This window comes from Macaca nemestrina, chromosome 13 (genome assembly GCF_043159975.1).
Source record: "Macaca nemestrina isolate mMacNem1 chromosome 13, mMacNem.hap1, whole genome shotgun sequence".
Lineage (NCBI taxonomy): Eukaryota > Metazoa > Chordata > Mammalia > Primates > Cercopithecidae > Macaca > Macaca nemestrina.
This window is the reverse complement of record NC_092137.1, coordinates 63,666,339-63,681,096: the sequence shown is the minus strand read 5'-3', so window position 1 is coordinate 63,681,096 and position 14,758 is coordinate 63,666,339. Positions and strand designations below refer to the sequence as shown.

At 39.5% G+C, this 14,758-nt stretch overlaps 1 protein-coding gene across 20 annotated transcripts in view; it reads left to right on the top strand.

The window, feature by feature from the left end:
- The window catches only part of WDPC (WD repeat containing planar cell polarity effector), a 675,061-nt gene that overhangs the window by 362,500 nt on the left and 297,803 nt on the right, over positions 1-14,758 (top strand). The window lies entirely within an intron of this gene.

The following is a 14,758-nucleotide window of genomic DNA, read 5'->3' as shown; positions in this document are numbered from 1 at the left end:
TTCAGCAGGTTTCAACCTTAAATAAGATAATGTATGACTGATTTATAGCTGGCTAAAACAATCACTTTAAGATACACTAAAGGGGCTGGGCACAGTGGCTCATGCCTGTAATCCCAGCACTTTGGGAGGCCAAGGCGGATGGATCAAGAGGTCAGGAGTTCAAGACCAGCCTGGCCAAGATGGTGAAACCCCATCTCTACTAAAAATACAAAAATTAGCCAGGCATGCTGGCGGGTTCCTGTATTCCCAGCTACTCGGGAGGCTGAGACAGAGAATTGCTTGAACCCGGGAGGTGGAGGTTGCAGTGAGCCGAGATTGCGCCCCTGCACCCCAGCCTGGATGAGAGAGCGAGACTCCATCTCAAAAAACAAAAACAAAAAAAACAAAAGATACACTAACGAATAAACTACTACCTTGTTCATCTTTGAAATTGGGAAATCCCAGGACTTTTAGGGACTCTTTATCTTTTCTACTCTTTCTTAGTTGGAATTTTTCAGTTCTTATCATTTCTTTCTTTACCACACAGTTTTCTTTAAAAGCAAAAAAAAAAAAAAAAAAAAAAGAAAAACAATACACTGGACATTGGCCATCCATTTCTTGTGTAACAGTCTTCCCTCCCTGGCCATTTTTAACACTGCATAGCCTGTGGTTTAGCTAACATACTGCCTGTGTTTCTGTGCTTTTCTTCTTTGTACTACCCTATTGCCTTAGTATTAAAGCAGAGGTATTTTCCTTTAGATTTTTAGACTTTCATCAGACTTTTCACCTCATAAAAGTTTTTTCTTCATCTCTTAATTATCTGTACTGTTTTTCTCCTTCTCATTGTTTGCCTTTTCACCATGCCTTTGTTAGAACTTTTTACCCTGTTTGTTATCACAGGCATTCCCTTTTGAATTCTAATGACCAGTTCCTGAAATCTCTGACGTATATTTTAAGAATCTTTAGTTATTAGATTTCAGAATTCACCAAGTCTAGGAAGTACCTGAAGACAGGATTAAGACCAAGAACCCAGTAAGTGAAGGAATTCTTGATCATGAAGTTTGTTGATAACAATAAGCATGCCTCATGGAAGATGGGAGTAGACTTCAAATTAATCTTGATAGATTACACTAATATCATCAACCACTATCCTGTCTTTTTGGATTCTTCTGTCTCCTTTGTACTTTTCTTCAGGGCATTGTCATTTAACATTTCTCCCTTCATTACATGCCATATATTTTGTTCTTTTTTCTTAGCATCATATCTTGGACTTGGTCATCTCTTGACTAGTAATTCAGCCTAAGCTGATTTTGGGAGAAAAACCAGCTGCATGAATATAGGATGAGAGATGTCTTAGTATGGATAAGTTTGGATTTTTAAAAGTCTGTTTTTTTTCTAGGTATTTTCAATAACTACATAATTCTATTTGGTGTTTGCACCTTCTTATTTGCATGGGTCTGCGAACAGAACATCTTATAGGTAGAAAATACATTAACATATTTTTGTCTTTATATTGTTCTTTAGTCAATAGAGTACACTCTAATAACTTTAAAGCTGCTAAAATGCAGGTATTTGCACTTCATCATCTTGGTCTATCACATTAGCATTTTCCTAGAAGAATTGAATGAAATTTTCTTCTACTGATTGCCTTATTTTATCTGAGCCCATTTTTATTAATGATTGTCCATTTCTCCCTACTTTTTAAATACAAAATGTCTTACTTCAAAATTCTAATTGAAATTCCAATCTACTTTTTCTTTCAATTAAAAATATTAATATAACATTTAATGTTGTTTCACTCTTCTTGATCGACTTAAACTTTTGCACTAAGGGTCTGTGCTGTGTGAATCAAATTACTTGTAAACATTTCCCTGTGCAGATTTGTTGTCTCTACATGCTTATTCTTGTTTCTTGTTTATTATAGTACATGATACCTTTATCATAGCAGTATACAAATTTATTACTTTCATAGACATTATTTTCATTATTTCATGGACACAGAAACAGAAATGTTTCATTCTAATAATATTGGTTATCTTTAAAAACCACATAACTATGAATAAAAATAATTTAAAATTATGAAATTAAATATGAAATGTATATTTTATTTGAAACATATTCCATCAATAGTGTTTATTGAGCCACTACCATATGCCAACTACAGGGTTAAATTTCATAAATCAATTACATGTGTTTAATATTAACTTCCAAGTGACATCCTCACTATGTTTAAAACAGTTTGCACTATATAAACATCAGCCATAAATTCTAAATAACCAAATATGGATTTTATTTAGTGTCTGTGTTTTTCATTCTTTTTGTTGTTTCATTCTGCTATTCTCGCCAAATGATCCTGGGCTTTCTCACTAGAAACAACAATAACAGGCGCTATTTACTGAGTGCTCCTCTGTCCCCTGCATTTAGTTACATTATTTTTAATTTGTGCAGTAATCCTGTAACACAAGTGAATAAATCCTTATTTTACAGATGAGAAAACTGCAGTTCTAAGAGGTTATCTTGCTCAAGATCTCAGCATTCTCTATTGTCAAAACAAGGGATTAGGCCCTGTTATTTGCCTTTTTAACTGTACAGTGTTGTCTCTGGGTATTAGACAGGGTCAGGTCCAACTCGGAATTATATTCTGAACCCAGGTATTTAAACTACTTTAAACATAAAAGTATTTTGGGCCAGGCGCGGTGGCCCACACCTGTAATCCCAGCACTTTGGGAGGCCAAGGTGGTTGGATCACGAGGTCAGGAGTTCGAGACCAGCCTGGCTAACGTGGTGAAAATCTGTCTCTACTAAAAATACAAAAATTAGCTGGACATGGTAGCGGGGGCCTGTAATCCCAGCTACTCGGGAGGCTGAGACATGAGAATCGTTTGAACCCGGGAGGCGGAGGTTGCAGTGAGCTGAGATTGTACCATTGCACTCCAGCCTAGGTGACAGTGAAACTCCGTCTCAAAAAAATATATATTTTGGGTGTTAATGCTAATGTCATATCATTATAAGGGTCATATAAACTTGACCCTGTTTGTTCTTGACATTCTACTACCTTCAAAAGATTCCAGCCAAGTGTGGTGGCTTGCGCCTGTAATCCCAGCACTTTGGGAGGCCGAGGCAGGTGGATCACTTGAGGTCAGGAGTTCGAGACCAGCTGGGTCAACATGGCGAAACCCTGTCTCTATTAAAAATACAAAAATTAGCTGGGTGTGGTGGTGTGCACCTGTAATCCCACCTACTCAGGAGGCTGAGGCAGGAGAATCACTTGAACCCGGGAGGCGGAGGTTGCAGTGAATCGAGATTGTACCACTGCACTCCAGCCTGGGTGACACAGCAAGACTCTATCTCAAAATAAAAAAAAAAAGAAAAGAAAAAAAGGAAGAAAAGGTTCTATGCAACAGCATAGGAGCAACTTGGTTTTCCTTTTTATCTTCTATATAAACAGATGCAAAACTAGCAATAATGTTTTGTATTTGTATAATTTTTGTTTTGAGGAGATAATTTAGTTTTTATTTGGTTCATTTTAGGAATTTTTTTCATTTACATTTACAAAGCATTATCTTTATTTTTAGTGCAAATCAATCAATGAAAGAATGAAGCATCTTTATGAGAAGTCAGCTTATTTATAAGAACTTCCCCTTCCAAACTTTTTCAACCATTCAGAGCAAAGTTACCTATATTATTAGCTACTTGACAAAAAGCACAAGCTTCTTTCTTTTCCACTCCAAAGTTAACAGGCTGTACTGTCATTTGCCCTCTTCTCAGTCCCTTCACCTTTTTCTCACTCTTCTTTCTTCTGTGGGGCTCCCTCAACCTCACTTAAGGTTCCCAGTGCCCTGTGGTTCCCATTTCCTCTTTCTGATTGTATAAAGGAAAAGCTGATATAGTCATGTAAACTTACCAGTTACCTATGCTTGACAACATGCAGCATGTCTTGCAGAGATCTTAGTTTTTAGAGTCAGACAGACCTGGATTCAAACTGCAACTCTATCACTTATTAGTGGGGACCAGGTGCAATTTAGACCATCTTTCTGACCCTCAATTTCCTTATCTTTAGAATGCAGATTACAATACCTAACTTTGGGGTATTGAAAATATTAAATAAGACAATGCATGAAAAGTCACACAGTGTCCTATTGTCTTGCTTACTACTATTATTGATGAGATTACTCTTTATCGAACCTTATGCACACTCAAGTATTTTGCTTTGTTTTGTTATAGACAGTCTTGCTCTGTCACCCAGCCTGGAGTGCAGTGCCATGATACTAGCTCACTGTAGCCTCAAACTCCTGTGCTCAAGTGATCCTCCCACCTCAGCCTCCTGAGTACTAGGATTATAGGCACATGCCACCATGTCTGGCTAATTTTTAAAATTTTTTTGTAGAGACGAGGTCTTGCTAAGTTGCCCAGGTGGGTCTCAAACCCCTGGGCTCAAGTAATCCTCCCGCCTTGGTGTTACAAAGCACTGGGATTATACTAAAGTAGTTTTTTTAATCTTCAAACTTTTATGGTATCTTTATGCTGTGCAAGACATTTTCCACCCTTAAATGAGTGTTACCCATCTATCATTACGTGGAGTTAGTTGAGAAGACAGCAAGTGATCCTCTAGCCTTGACTGGCTTTTAAGGGTAATCTGGGATTGGCAGCTGGGGAAAGGGGATACATAAGTCCATGGTCTTACTCCCCTTTTTATTATTTTCCTGTAACTTATTGGGGTAAAGGTGATATTTGGTTATATGAGTAAGTTCTTTAGTGATGATTTGGGAGATTTTGGTGCACACATCACCCAAGCAGTATACACTTCACCATATTTATAGTCTTTTATCCCTTGCCCCCCTCCCACTCTTTCTCTGAAGTCCTTTGTATCATTCTTAGGCCTTTGCATCTTTATAGCTTAGTTCCCACATATCAGTGAGAACATATGATTTTTGGTTTTCCATTCCTGAGTTGCTTCACTTAGAGTAATAGTCTCCAGTCTCATCCAGGTCACTGCAAATGCTGTTAATTCATTCCTTTTTATGGCTGTGTGGTATTCCATCATATATATATATATATATATAAAATATATATGTGTGTGTGTGTGTATGTATATGTGTGTGTGTGTGTGTGTGTATCTCACAGTTTCTTTATCCACTCGTTGATTGATGGACATTTGTGTTTATTCCATGATTTTACAATTGTGAATTGTGTTGCTATAAACATGACTATGCAAGTATCTTCTTAATATAATGACTTCTTTTCCTCTGGGTAGATACCCAGTAGTGGGATTGCTGGATCAAATGGTATTTCTACTTTTAGTTATTTAAGGAATCTCCATGCTGTTTTCCATAGTGGCTGTACTAGTTTACATTCCGAACAGCATTGTAGAAGTGTTCTCTGATCACTGCATCTACGCCAACATCTAGTGTTTTTAAAATTTTTTTATTATGGCCATTCTTGCAGGAGTAAAGTGGTATTGCATTGTGGTTTTGATTTGCATTTCCCTGATCATTAGTGATGTTGAGCATTTTTTCATATGTTTGTTGGCCATTTCTGTATCTTATTTTGAGAACTGTCCATTCCATTCATGTCCTTAGCCCACGTTTTTTATGGGATTGTTTGTTTTTTCTTATTGGTTTGAGTTCGCTGTAGATTCTAGATACTAATCCTTGGTCAGATGTACAGATTGTGAAGATTTTCTCCTACTAGGTCATCTGTTTACTCTGTTGACTGCTCCTTTTGCCTTGCAAAAGCTCTTTAGTTTAATTAAGTCCCAGTTATTTATCTTTGTTTTTTGTTTTGTTTTGTTTTGTTTTGAGATGGAGTCTTGCTCTGTAGCCCAGGCTGGATCTCAGCTCACTGCAAGCTCCACTTCCCAGGTTCACACCATTCTCCTGCCTCAGCCTCCTGAGTAGCTGGGACTACAGGCACCCACCAGCACACCTGGCTAATTTTTTTTGTATTTTTAGTAGAGATGGGGTTTCACCATGTTAGCCAGGATGGTCTCGATCTGCTGACCTTGTGATCCACTCGCATCAGCCTCCCAAAGTGCTGGGACTACAGGCTTGAGCCACTGTGCCTGGCCTTATCTTTGTTTTTATTGCATTTGCTTTTGGGTTCTTGGTCATGAAATCCTTGCCTAAGCCAATGTCTAGAGGGGTTTTTCCAACGTTACCTTCTAGAATTTTTATAGTTTCAGGTTTTAGCTTTAAGTCCTTAATCCATCTTGAGTTGATTTTTGTATAAGGTGAGAGATGAGGATCGTTTCATTCTTCTACATGTGGCTAGCCAATTATCCCAGCACCATTTGTTGAATAGGGTGTTCTTTCACCACTGTATGTTTTTGTATGCTTTGTCTAAGATCAGTTGGCTGTTAAGTATTTGGGTTTATTTCTGGATTCTTTATTCTGTTCCACTGGCCTGTGTGCCTATTTTTATACCAGTACCATGCTGTTTTGGTGACTATGGCCTTATAGTATAGTTTGAAATCAAATAGTGTGATGCCTCTAGATTTGTTCTTTTTGCTTAATCTTGCTTTGGCTATGTGGGTTCTTTTTTGGTTCCATATGAATTTTAGAATTGTTTTTCTAATTCCGTGAAGAATGATGGTAGTATTTTGATGGAGATTGGATTGAATTTGTAGATTGCTTTTGGCAGTATAGTCATTTTCACAACATTGATTCTACCCATCCATGAACATGGGATGTTTCCATTTGTTTGTGTCATCTATGATTTCTTTCAGCAGTGTTTTATAGTTTTCCTTGTAGAGATCTTTTGACTCCTTGGTTAGGTATAGTCCTAAGCTTTTTTTTTTTTTTTGCAGCTATTGTCAAAGGGGTTGAGTTCTTGATTTGATTCTCTGCTTGGATGCTGTTGTATAGAGCTACTGATTTGTGTACATTAATCTTGCATGCAAAAACTTTGCTGAATTCTTTTATCAGTTCTAGGAGCTTTCTGGAGGAGTACTTAGGGTTTTCAAGGTAAACGATCACGTTGTTAGCAAACTGACAGTTTGACTTCCTCTTTACCAATTTGGATGCTCTTTATTTCTTTCTCTTGTCTGACTGCTCTGGCTAGGACTTCCAGTACCGTGTTGAAGAGGAGTGGTGAGAGTGGGCATCCTGTCTTTTTCCAGTTTTCAGAGGGAATACTTTCAACTTTTCCCCATTCAGTATTATGTTGGCTGTGGGATTGTCATAGATGGCATTTATTACATTGAGGTATGTCCCTTATGTGCCAATTTTGCTGAGAGTTTTAATCATAAAGGGATGCTGGATTTTGTCGAATGCTTTTTCTGCATCTATGGAGATGATCATGTGATTTTTGTTTTTAATTCTGTTTATGTGGTATATCACATTTATTGACTTGTGTATGTTAAACCATCCCTGCATCCCTGTTATGAAACCCACTTGATCATGGTGGATTACTTTTTTGATATGTTGTTGGATTCAGTTAGCTAGTATTTTGTTAAGGAGTTTAGCATCAATGTTCATCAAGGATATTGGTCTGTAGTTTTCTTTTTTGGTTATGTCCTTTCCTGGTTTTGGTAAACGGTGATGCTGGCTTCATAGAATGAATTAGGGAAGGTTCTTCCTTTCTCTATATTGTGGAGTAGTATCAAAAAGATTGGTACCAATTCTTCTTTGAATGTCTGTTAGAATTCTGCTGTGAATCCGTCTGATCCTGGACATTTTTTTGTTGGTAATTTTTAAATTACCATTTCAATCTCACTGCTTGTTATTGGTCTATTCAGGGTATCTAATGCTTCCTGACTTAAGCTAGAAGGGTTGTATTTTTCCAGGAATTTTTCCCTCTCTTCTAGGTTTTCTAGTTTATGTGTGTAAAGGTGTTCATCGTAGCCTTGAATGATCTTTTGTATTTCAGTGGTGTCAGTTGTAATATCGCCTTTTTTTTTTTTTTTTTTTTTTTGAGACGGAGTCTCGCTCTGTCACCCAGGCTAGAGTACAGTGGCCGGATCTCAGCTCACTGCAAGCTCTGTCTCCCAGGTTTATGCCATTCTCCTGCCTCAGCCTCCCGAGTAGCTGGGACTACAGGTGCCCGCCACCTCGCCCGGCTAGTTTTTTTGTATTTTTAGTAGAGACGGGGTTTCACCGTGTTAGCCAGGATGGTCTCGATCTCCTGACCTCGTGATCCGCCCGTCTCGGCCTCCCAAAGTGCTGGGATTACAGGCTTGAGCCACCGCGCCCGGCCTATAGGCCTTTTTTGTTTATTAGTGAGGTTATTTGGATTTTTTGTCTTCTTTTCTTGGTTAATCTGGCTAATGGTCTATCAATTTTATTTATCTTTTCAAAGCACCAGCTTTTTGTTGTATTTATCTTTTGTATTTTTGTTTAAATTTCATTTAGTTCTGCTCTGATCTTGGTTATTTCCTTTCTTCTGCTGGATTTGGGTTTGGTTTGTTCTTGTTTCTGTAATTCCTTGAGGTGACCTTAGCATGTCAGTTTGTGCTCTTTCAGTCTTTTTGATGTAGGTGTTTAGGGCTATGAACTTTCCTCTTAGCAGCGCCTTTGCTGTATCCAAGAGGTTTTTGTAGGTTGTGTCATTGTCATTCAGTTATAAGAATTTTAAAATTTCCTTAGCAAACTATCACAAGAACAGAAAACCAAACACCACATGTTCTCACTCATAGGTGGGAACTGAACAATGAGATCACTTGGACTCGGGAAGGGGGACATCACACACCGAGGCCTATTATGGGGAGGCGGGAGGGGGGAGGGATTGCATTGGGAGTTATACCTGATGTAAATGACGAGTAGTTGGGTGCTGACAAGTTGATGGGTGCAGCACAGCAACATGGCACAAGTATACATATGTAACAAACCTGCACGTTATGCACATGTACCCTAGAACTTAAAGTATAATAATAAAAAAAAAAAAAAGAATTTTTAAATTTCCATCTTGACTTCATTTTTGACCCAATGCTTATTCAGGAGCAGGTTATCAAATTTCCATGTATTTGCAAGGTTTCAAAGGTTCCTTTTGGAGTTGATTTTAGTTTTATTCTACTGTGGTCTGAGAGAGTGTTTGATACCATTTCAATTTTCTTCAATTTATTGAGGTTCATTTTATGGACTATCATATGGTTTACCTTGGAGAAGGTTCCATGTGCTGTTGAATAGAATGTGTATTCTGCGGTTGTTGGATGAAATGTTCTGTATGTTAAGTCCATTTGTTCCAAGGTGTAGTTTAAATCCATTGTTTCTTCGTTGACTTTCTGTCTTGATGACCTGTCTAGTGTTGTCAGTGGAGTATTGAAGTCCCCCCCATTATTGTGTTGCTATCTATCTCATTTCTTAGGTCTGTTAGTAATTGTTTTATAAATTTGAGAGCTCCAGTGTTAGATGCATATATATGTTTAGGATTGTGATATTTTCCTGTTGCACAAGGCCTTTTACCTTTATATAATGTCTCTCTGTCTCTTTTAACTGCTGTTGCTTTAAAGTTTGTTTTGTTTAATACAAGAATAGCTACCCCTACTCGCTTTTGGTGTACATTTGCTTGAAATGCCTTTTTCCACCCCTTTACTTTAAGTATATGTGAGTCCTTATGTGTTAAGTGAGTCTCCTGAAGGCAGCAGGTAGTTGGTAGGTAAGTTCTTACCCATTTTGTAGTTCTGTATCTTTTAAGTGGAGCATGTAGGCCATTTACATTCAATGTTAGTACTGAAATGTGAGGTGCCCTTGCATTCACGGTGCTATTTGTTGCCTGTGTACTTTTGGTTTTTTGTTTATTGTTTTGCTTTATAAGTTGTATTTTTGTTTTATAGGTCCTGTGTCATTTATGGTTTAAAGGTGTTCTCTTTTGATGTGTTTCCAGGATTTGTGTCAAGATTTAGAGCTCCTTTTAGCAGTTCTTGTAGTGGTTGCTTGGTAGTGGCAAATTCTCTTAAGCATTTGTTTGAAAGCAGTCTGAAAAAGATTGTATCTTTTGTTCGTATATGATGCTTAGTTTCAATGGGTACAAAATTCTTGACTGATAATTGTTTTGTTCAAGGAGGCTAAAGATAGGACCCTAGTCCCTTCTAGCTTATAGGGTTTCTACTGAGAAATCTGCTGTTAATCTGATAGGTTTTCCTTTTTAGGTTACCTGGTGCTTCTGTCTCACAGCTCTTAAAATTCTTTCCTTTGTCTTAACTTTGGATAACCTGATGACAATGTGCCTAGGCAATGCTCTTTTAGCGATGAATTTCCAAGGTGTTTTCTGTGCTTCTTGTATTTGAATGTCTAGGTCTCTAGCAAGACTGGGGAAGTTTTCCTTGATTATTCCCCCAATTATGTTTTCCAAACTTTTTGAATTCTCTTCTTCTTCAGGAACACCAATTATTCTTAGGTTTGGTCGTTTAACACGATCCCAGACTTCTTGGAGGCTTTGTTCATATTTTCTTATTCTTTTTTCTTTCTCTTTGTTGGAAGACCTTGTCTTCGAGCTCTGAATTTCTTTCTTCTACTTGTTCAATGCTGTTGCTGAGACTTTCCAGAGCATTCTGCATTTCTGTCAGTGTTTCCGATGTTTCCTGAATTTTTCATTGTTTTTTTTCTTTAAGCTATCTATTTCCTGGAATATTTCTGCTTTCACTTCTATCGTTCTTTGAATTTCCTTGCATTGGGATTCACCTTTCTCTGGTCCCTCCCTGATTAGCTGAATAACTAACTTCCTGAATTCTTTTTCTTTTTCTTTTTTTTTTTTTTAAATTTATTTATTATTATTATACTTTAAGTTGTAGGGTACATGTGCATAACGTGCAGGTTTGTTACATATGTATACTTGTGCCATGTTGCTGTGCTGCACCCATCAACTCGTCATTTACATCAGGTATAACTCCCAATGCAATCCCTCCCCCCCCCCCCCCCCCCCCCATGATAGGTGGGAACTGAACAATGAGATCACTCGGACTCAGGAAGGGGAACATCACACACCGGGGCCTGAATTCTTTTTCAGGTAAACCGGGGATTTCTTCTTGGTTTGGATCCATTGCTGGTGAACTAGTGTGATCTTTTGGGGGTCCTAACGAGCCTTGTTTTGTCCTGTTATCAGAGTTCGTTTTCTGGTTTCTTCTCATTTAGGTAGGCTCTGTCAGAGGGAAGGTCTAGGGTTGAAGGCTGTTTTTCAGATTCTTTTGTCCCTCTGGGTGTTCTCTTGATGTAGAACTCTTCCCCTTTTCCTATGGATGTGGCTTCCTGTGAGCCAAACTGCAGTGATTGTTGTCTCTCTTCTGGGTCTAGCCACGCAGGAAGTCTACCTGGCTCCAGTCTGGTAGTGGGGGTTGTCTGCACAGAGTCCTATGATGTGAACTATCTGTGGGTCTCTCAGCTGTGAATACCAGTGCCTGTTCTGGTGGAGGTGATGGGGGATGCAGTGGACTTTGTGAGAGTTCTTAGCTTTCGTGGTTTAATGCTTTATTTTTGTGGTCACTGGCCTCCTGCGGGGAGGTGGCGCTTTCCAGAGAGCATCAGCTGTGGTAGTATGGAGAGGGACCGGCGGTGAGCAGGGCCCTAGAACTCCCAAGATTATATGCCCTTTGTCTTCCACTACCAGGGTGGGTAGGGAAGGACCATCAGGTGGGAGCAGGGCTAGGTGTGTCTGAGCTCAGACTCTCCTTGGGTGGGTGTTGCTGCGGCTGCTGTGGGGGATGGGGGTAAGATTCCCAGGTCACTGGATTTGTGTACCTAGGAGGATTATGACTGCTGCTGCTGAGTCATGCAAGTTGTCAGGGAAGTGGGGGAGAGCCGGCAATCACGGGCCTTACCCAGTTCCCACACAAACCAAAGGGCCCGTCTCACTCTCACTGTGCCCCACACAACAGTCCCAAGTCTGTGTCCAGGCAGTGAGCGAGCAGGGCTTGAAAACTTGCCCTAGGCTACCTGCCTCCTAGCTGCGAAAGAAAAGGGCTTGTGTCTTTCCGTGCCTGTGGAGTTTGCATCCCAGATTTGCACCCTCTCCCAAGTTCTGTCCAGGAGGCTTCTTGTCCCATTCAAATTGTTACACAGTCCAGCTACAGATTTCCTTCTCCCTGTGGAGTTTTACCCCCCTTTCTTCTGGCCACCGCCTCGATGGATCCCTGTGGTGCCAGATAGGAATGGCCTGCTTGGGGACACAGTGAGCTCCCAGGGCTTTTCTGCTGTTTCCACTACCCCTGTATTTTGCTCCGCTCTCTAAATTGTCTCAGCTCCAGTTAAGGTCGGAAACCTCTCCTGCAAACAGACCTTCAGTTTCTCCATTTGGTGGGTGTGTTCAGGAGAGGAGGCTCTCCCTTTCCCACTTCCGCAGCTGGGGCACTCACAGTATTTGGGGTGTCTCCTGGGTCCTGCAGGAACAGTCTGCTTCCTTCAGAGATTCTGTGGCTCTTCTTGGGATTACTGGTTTGTTCTTGCAGTCTCTCTATGCTAAAATTCACAGTGCGAGCCTCCACACACTGCTCTGTCTGGAGCTGCATTCTAGACCTGCCTCCCATGCACCTCCACTTTTTACCTTTTTTCTTGGTGAAATTACAGAGCCTAGTAGAGAGCGTCTCACAAACTGGAAACAAGGAGGCCTAGGACCCTTTTTTCTGGATCATGAACATAACTTGTTCAAGTCCAAGACTGCCATCTGTTTGTGCCCCTTTTTTTAGGCTGCCCCTTTGTGAGTACAGGCCCTACTCAGCATCACCTGGCCTCTCAATCATCTGCCCTAAGGCTTTCTTTGCAAATCTTTAAGCTTTCTGGAAGTATGATATTTCAACCAGCATTACAATTTTCTTTTAATTCATAGTATAAGAAACTTCCTACCAGCACAGTTTTTGGCTAGCTGCTACGCAGGTACAAAAAAGTGTAAAATATATAAGACAGATTTTTTTTTTTAAAGATGCCATCAAGCTAGAAGGAATCCAAGAAACGAGGATACTTTTGGTCTAGCATATATGTAAGTATGGTTAGTTAAGTATGGTTGGTAGGACAGAGTGTGTAGGTGAAGATTGTGGAATTCAGGCAAAAGACATGAATGAACTTATATAGCAGGGAAAATTGGGACAGGTTTTAGTTTGAACTTGGAGTAGGAGTCCTGGAGGGGAGACTGTAGGAGATAATATTGGAATTTGCAAAACAGATCATGTCCCTCCTTTGTTCAAAACTTACAGCTTCTCATCTTATTTAGAGAAAAAGTCAAAGTCCCTAGTGGCCTACAAGCTACCACACAATATCCTCCCTGTGCCTCAATTCCCATTTCCCATGACTTTCTTCCTTGCTTCTCCTTCTCTAGCTATATTAGTCTCCTTGATCTGGCCAATACAGATTCCACCTCAGAGCTTGTTTCCTCTGCTTGAAGCTCTCCTTTCCTACATGGCTGCATGGCTCACACCTCTTTCAGGTCACCTTTATCAGAGAGGTCTTTCTTGATCTCTCTGTATCACACCCTGAGCCCCACTCCTGCCACTCCCTATTCCCTGTACTTTGCTTTATTTTATTTTATAGTGTTTAGGTTATCTATATGCTTTTATTATTATTGCCTTTGTTTTTGCTATTAGGGTATGATGGTATGTGGAAAGTGCTACCCCCAAATACGGCATTTTTGGCATACTGAATATTTAAAGCTGAAGGAAATTGAGAAAACCACAGGAGCAGAAAGGTCCCTTTGTCTTTGTCATTCTCTTTCTCTGACATCCTTCCACCTTTCTCCCCTGAAGCCATGAAAATAATTCTCTGACCTAAAAGTAGATCATAAGAGCCTCATGTGATAAGTGTCTGTCCTATACCTGGTGGAAAGGAATGAGTACACAGAGACCCAAAGAAAAATCTGAACAAATAGGACTTGCTAAGTTCCCCTCAGTACATTAGGTCATACCTGCTTTTTGTCCACTCATACTTCTACATGACTATCCATTCTTCATCAAACCTAAGCATAAAATAGACAGTTTTCCCTGGTCTTTGGGTCTTCATTTCTGAAGGCACTTGTGTTGCGTAAAACTTTGGTTACATAAAATTGTTAAGCTTTTCTTTTATTAATCTGTCTTTAGATATAGGGGTGTCAGCTATGAACCTTGTGACAGGAGGAAAATATATTACTTTTTCTCCCTTACAAGTGTATGCCCCTGATTGAGGGGATTTTATGTATTGCTGTATCCCTAGCCCCCAGAACCAGTGCCTGGCACATGGCTCGTATTCAAATATTTATTGGACAAAAAAGAAAATGACTGCAGCAAAAAGAGAGTGAGGGAGGGAAGGAGTTGGATATGGATCCTATGGTGGTTTAGTTCCAGGCAAAGGAATACAAATTTAACATACTAGTCAGTGGGTAACCATTGAAGGATTTGAAGATGGGAGTAAAGGCAAAAGCATTTCGTTTAGGAAGATTAATTTGGTGAAAAGGTGTAGGATGGATTTTTTTTAAGTCACATCAACTCCCCGCCCCTTCCCAATCCAGCACTCTGCCACACAGCTGTATGTGCTTTTTTAAGAAATGACTTTTAATCTTGAAATAGTTTGACTCACATGAAATTTCTAAACAGTACAGTAAATGCTCTTTCTGTTCTTTCCCCGCAGTTTCCGCAGTGACGTTTACATTACTGCAATACACTGTCAAATACAGGAAAATGACCTTGTTACTATTCTGTTAATTCAGGTGCAGACCTTAGACAGATTTCATCAGATTTTAGTGCACTTTTTTTGGGGGATATACAGTTCTATAAAATTTTAACATGTGTAGATATATGTTATTTAATATTTCTGGGTCTGACCTTCTTTAATACCACTCTCCTGGTTCTTGCACTCCATCATTTACATATGAATAAAGTGAACGGCAT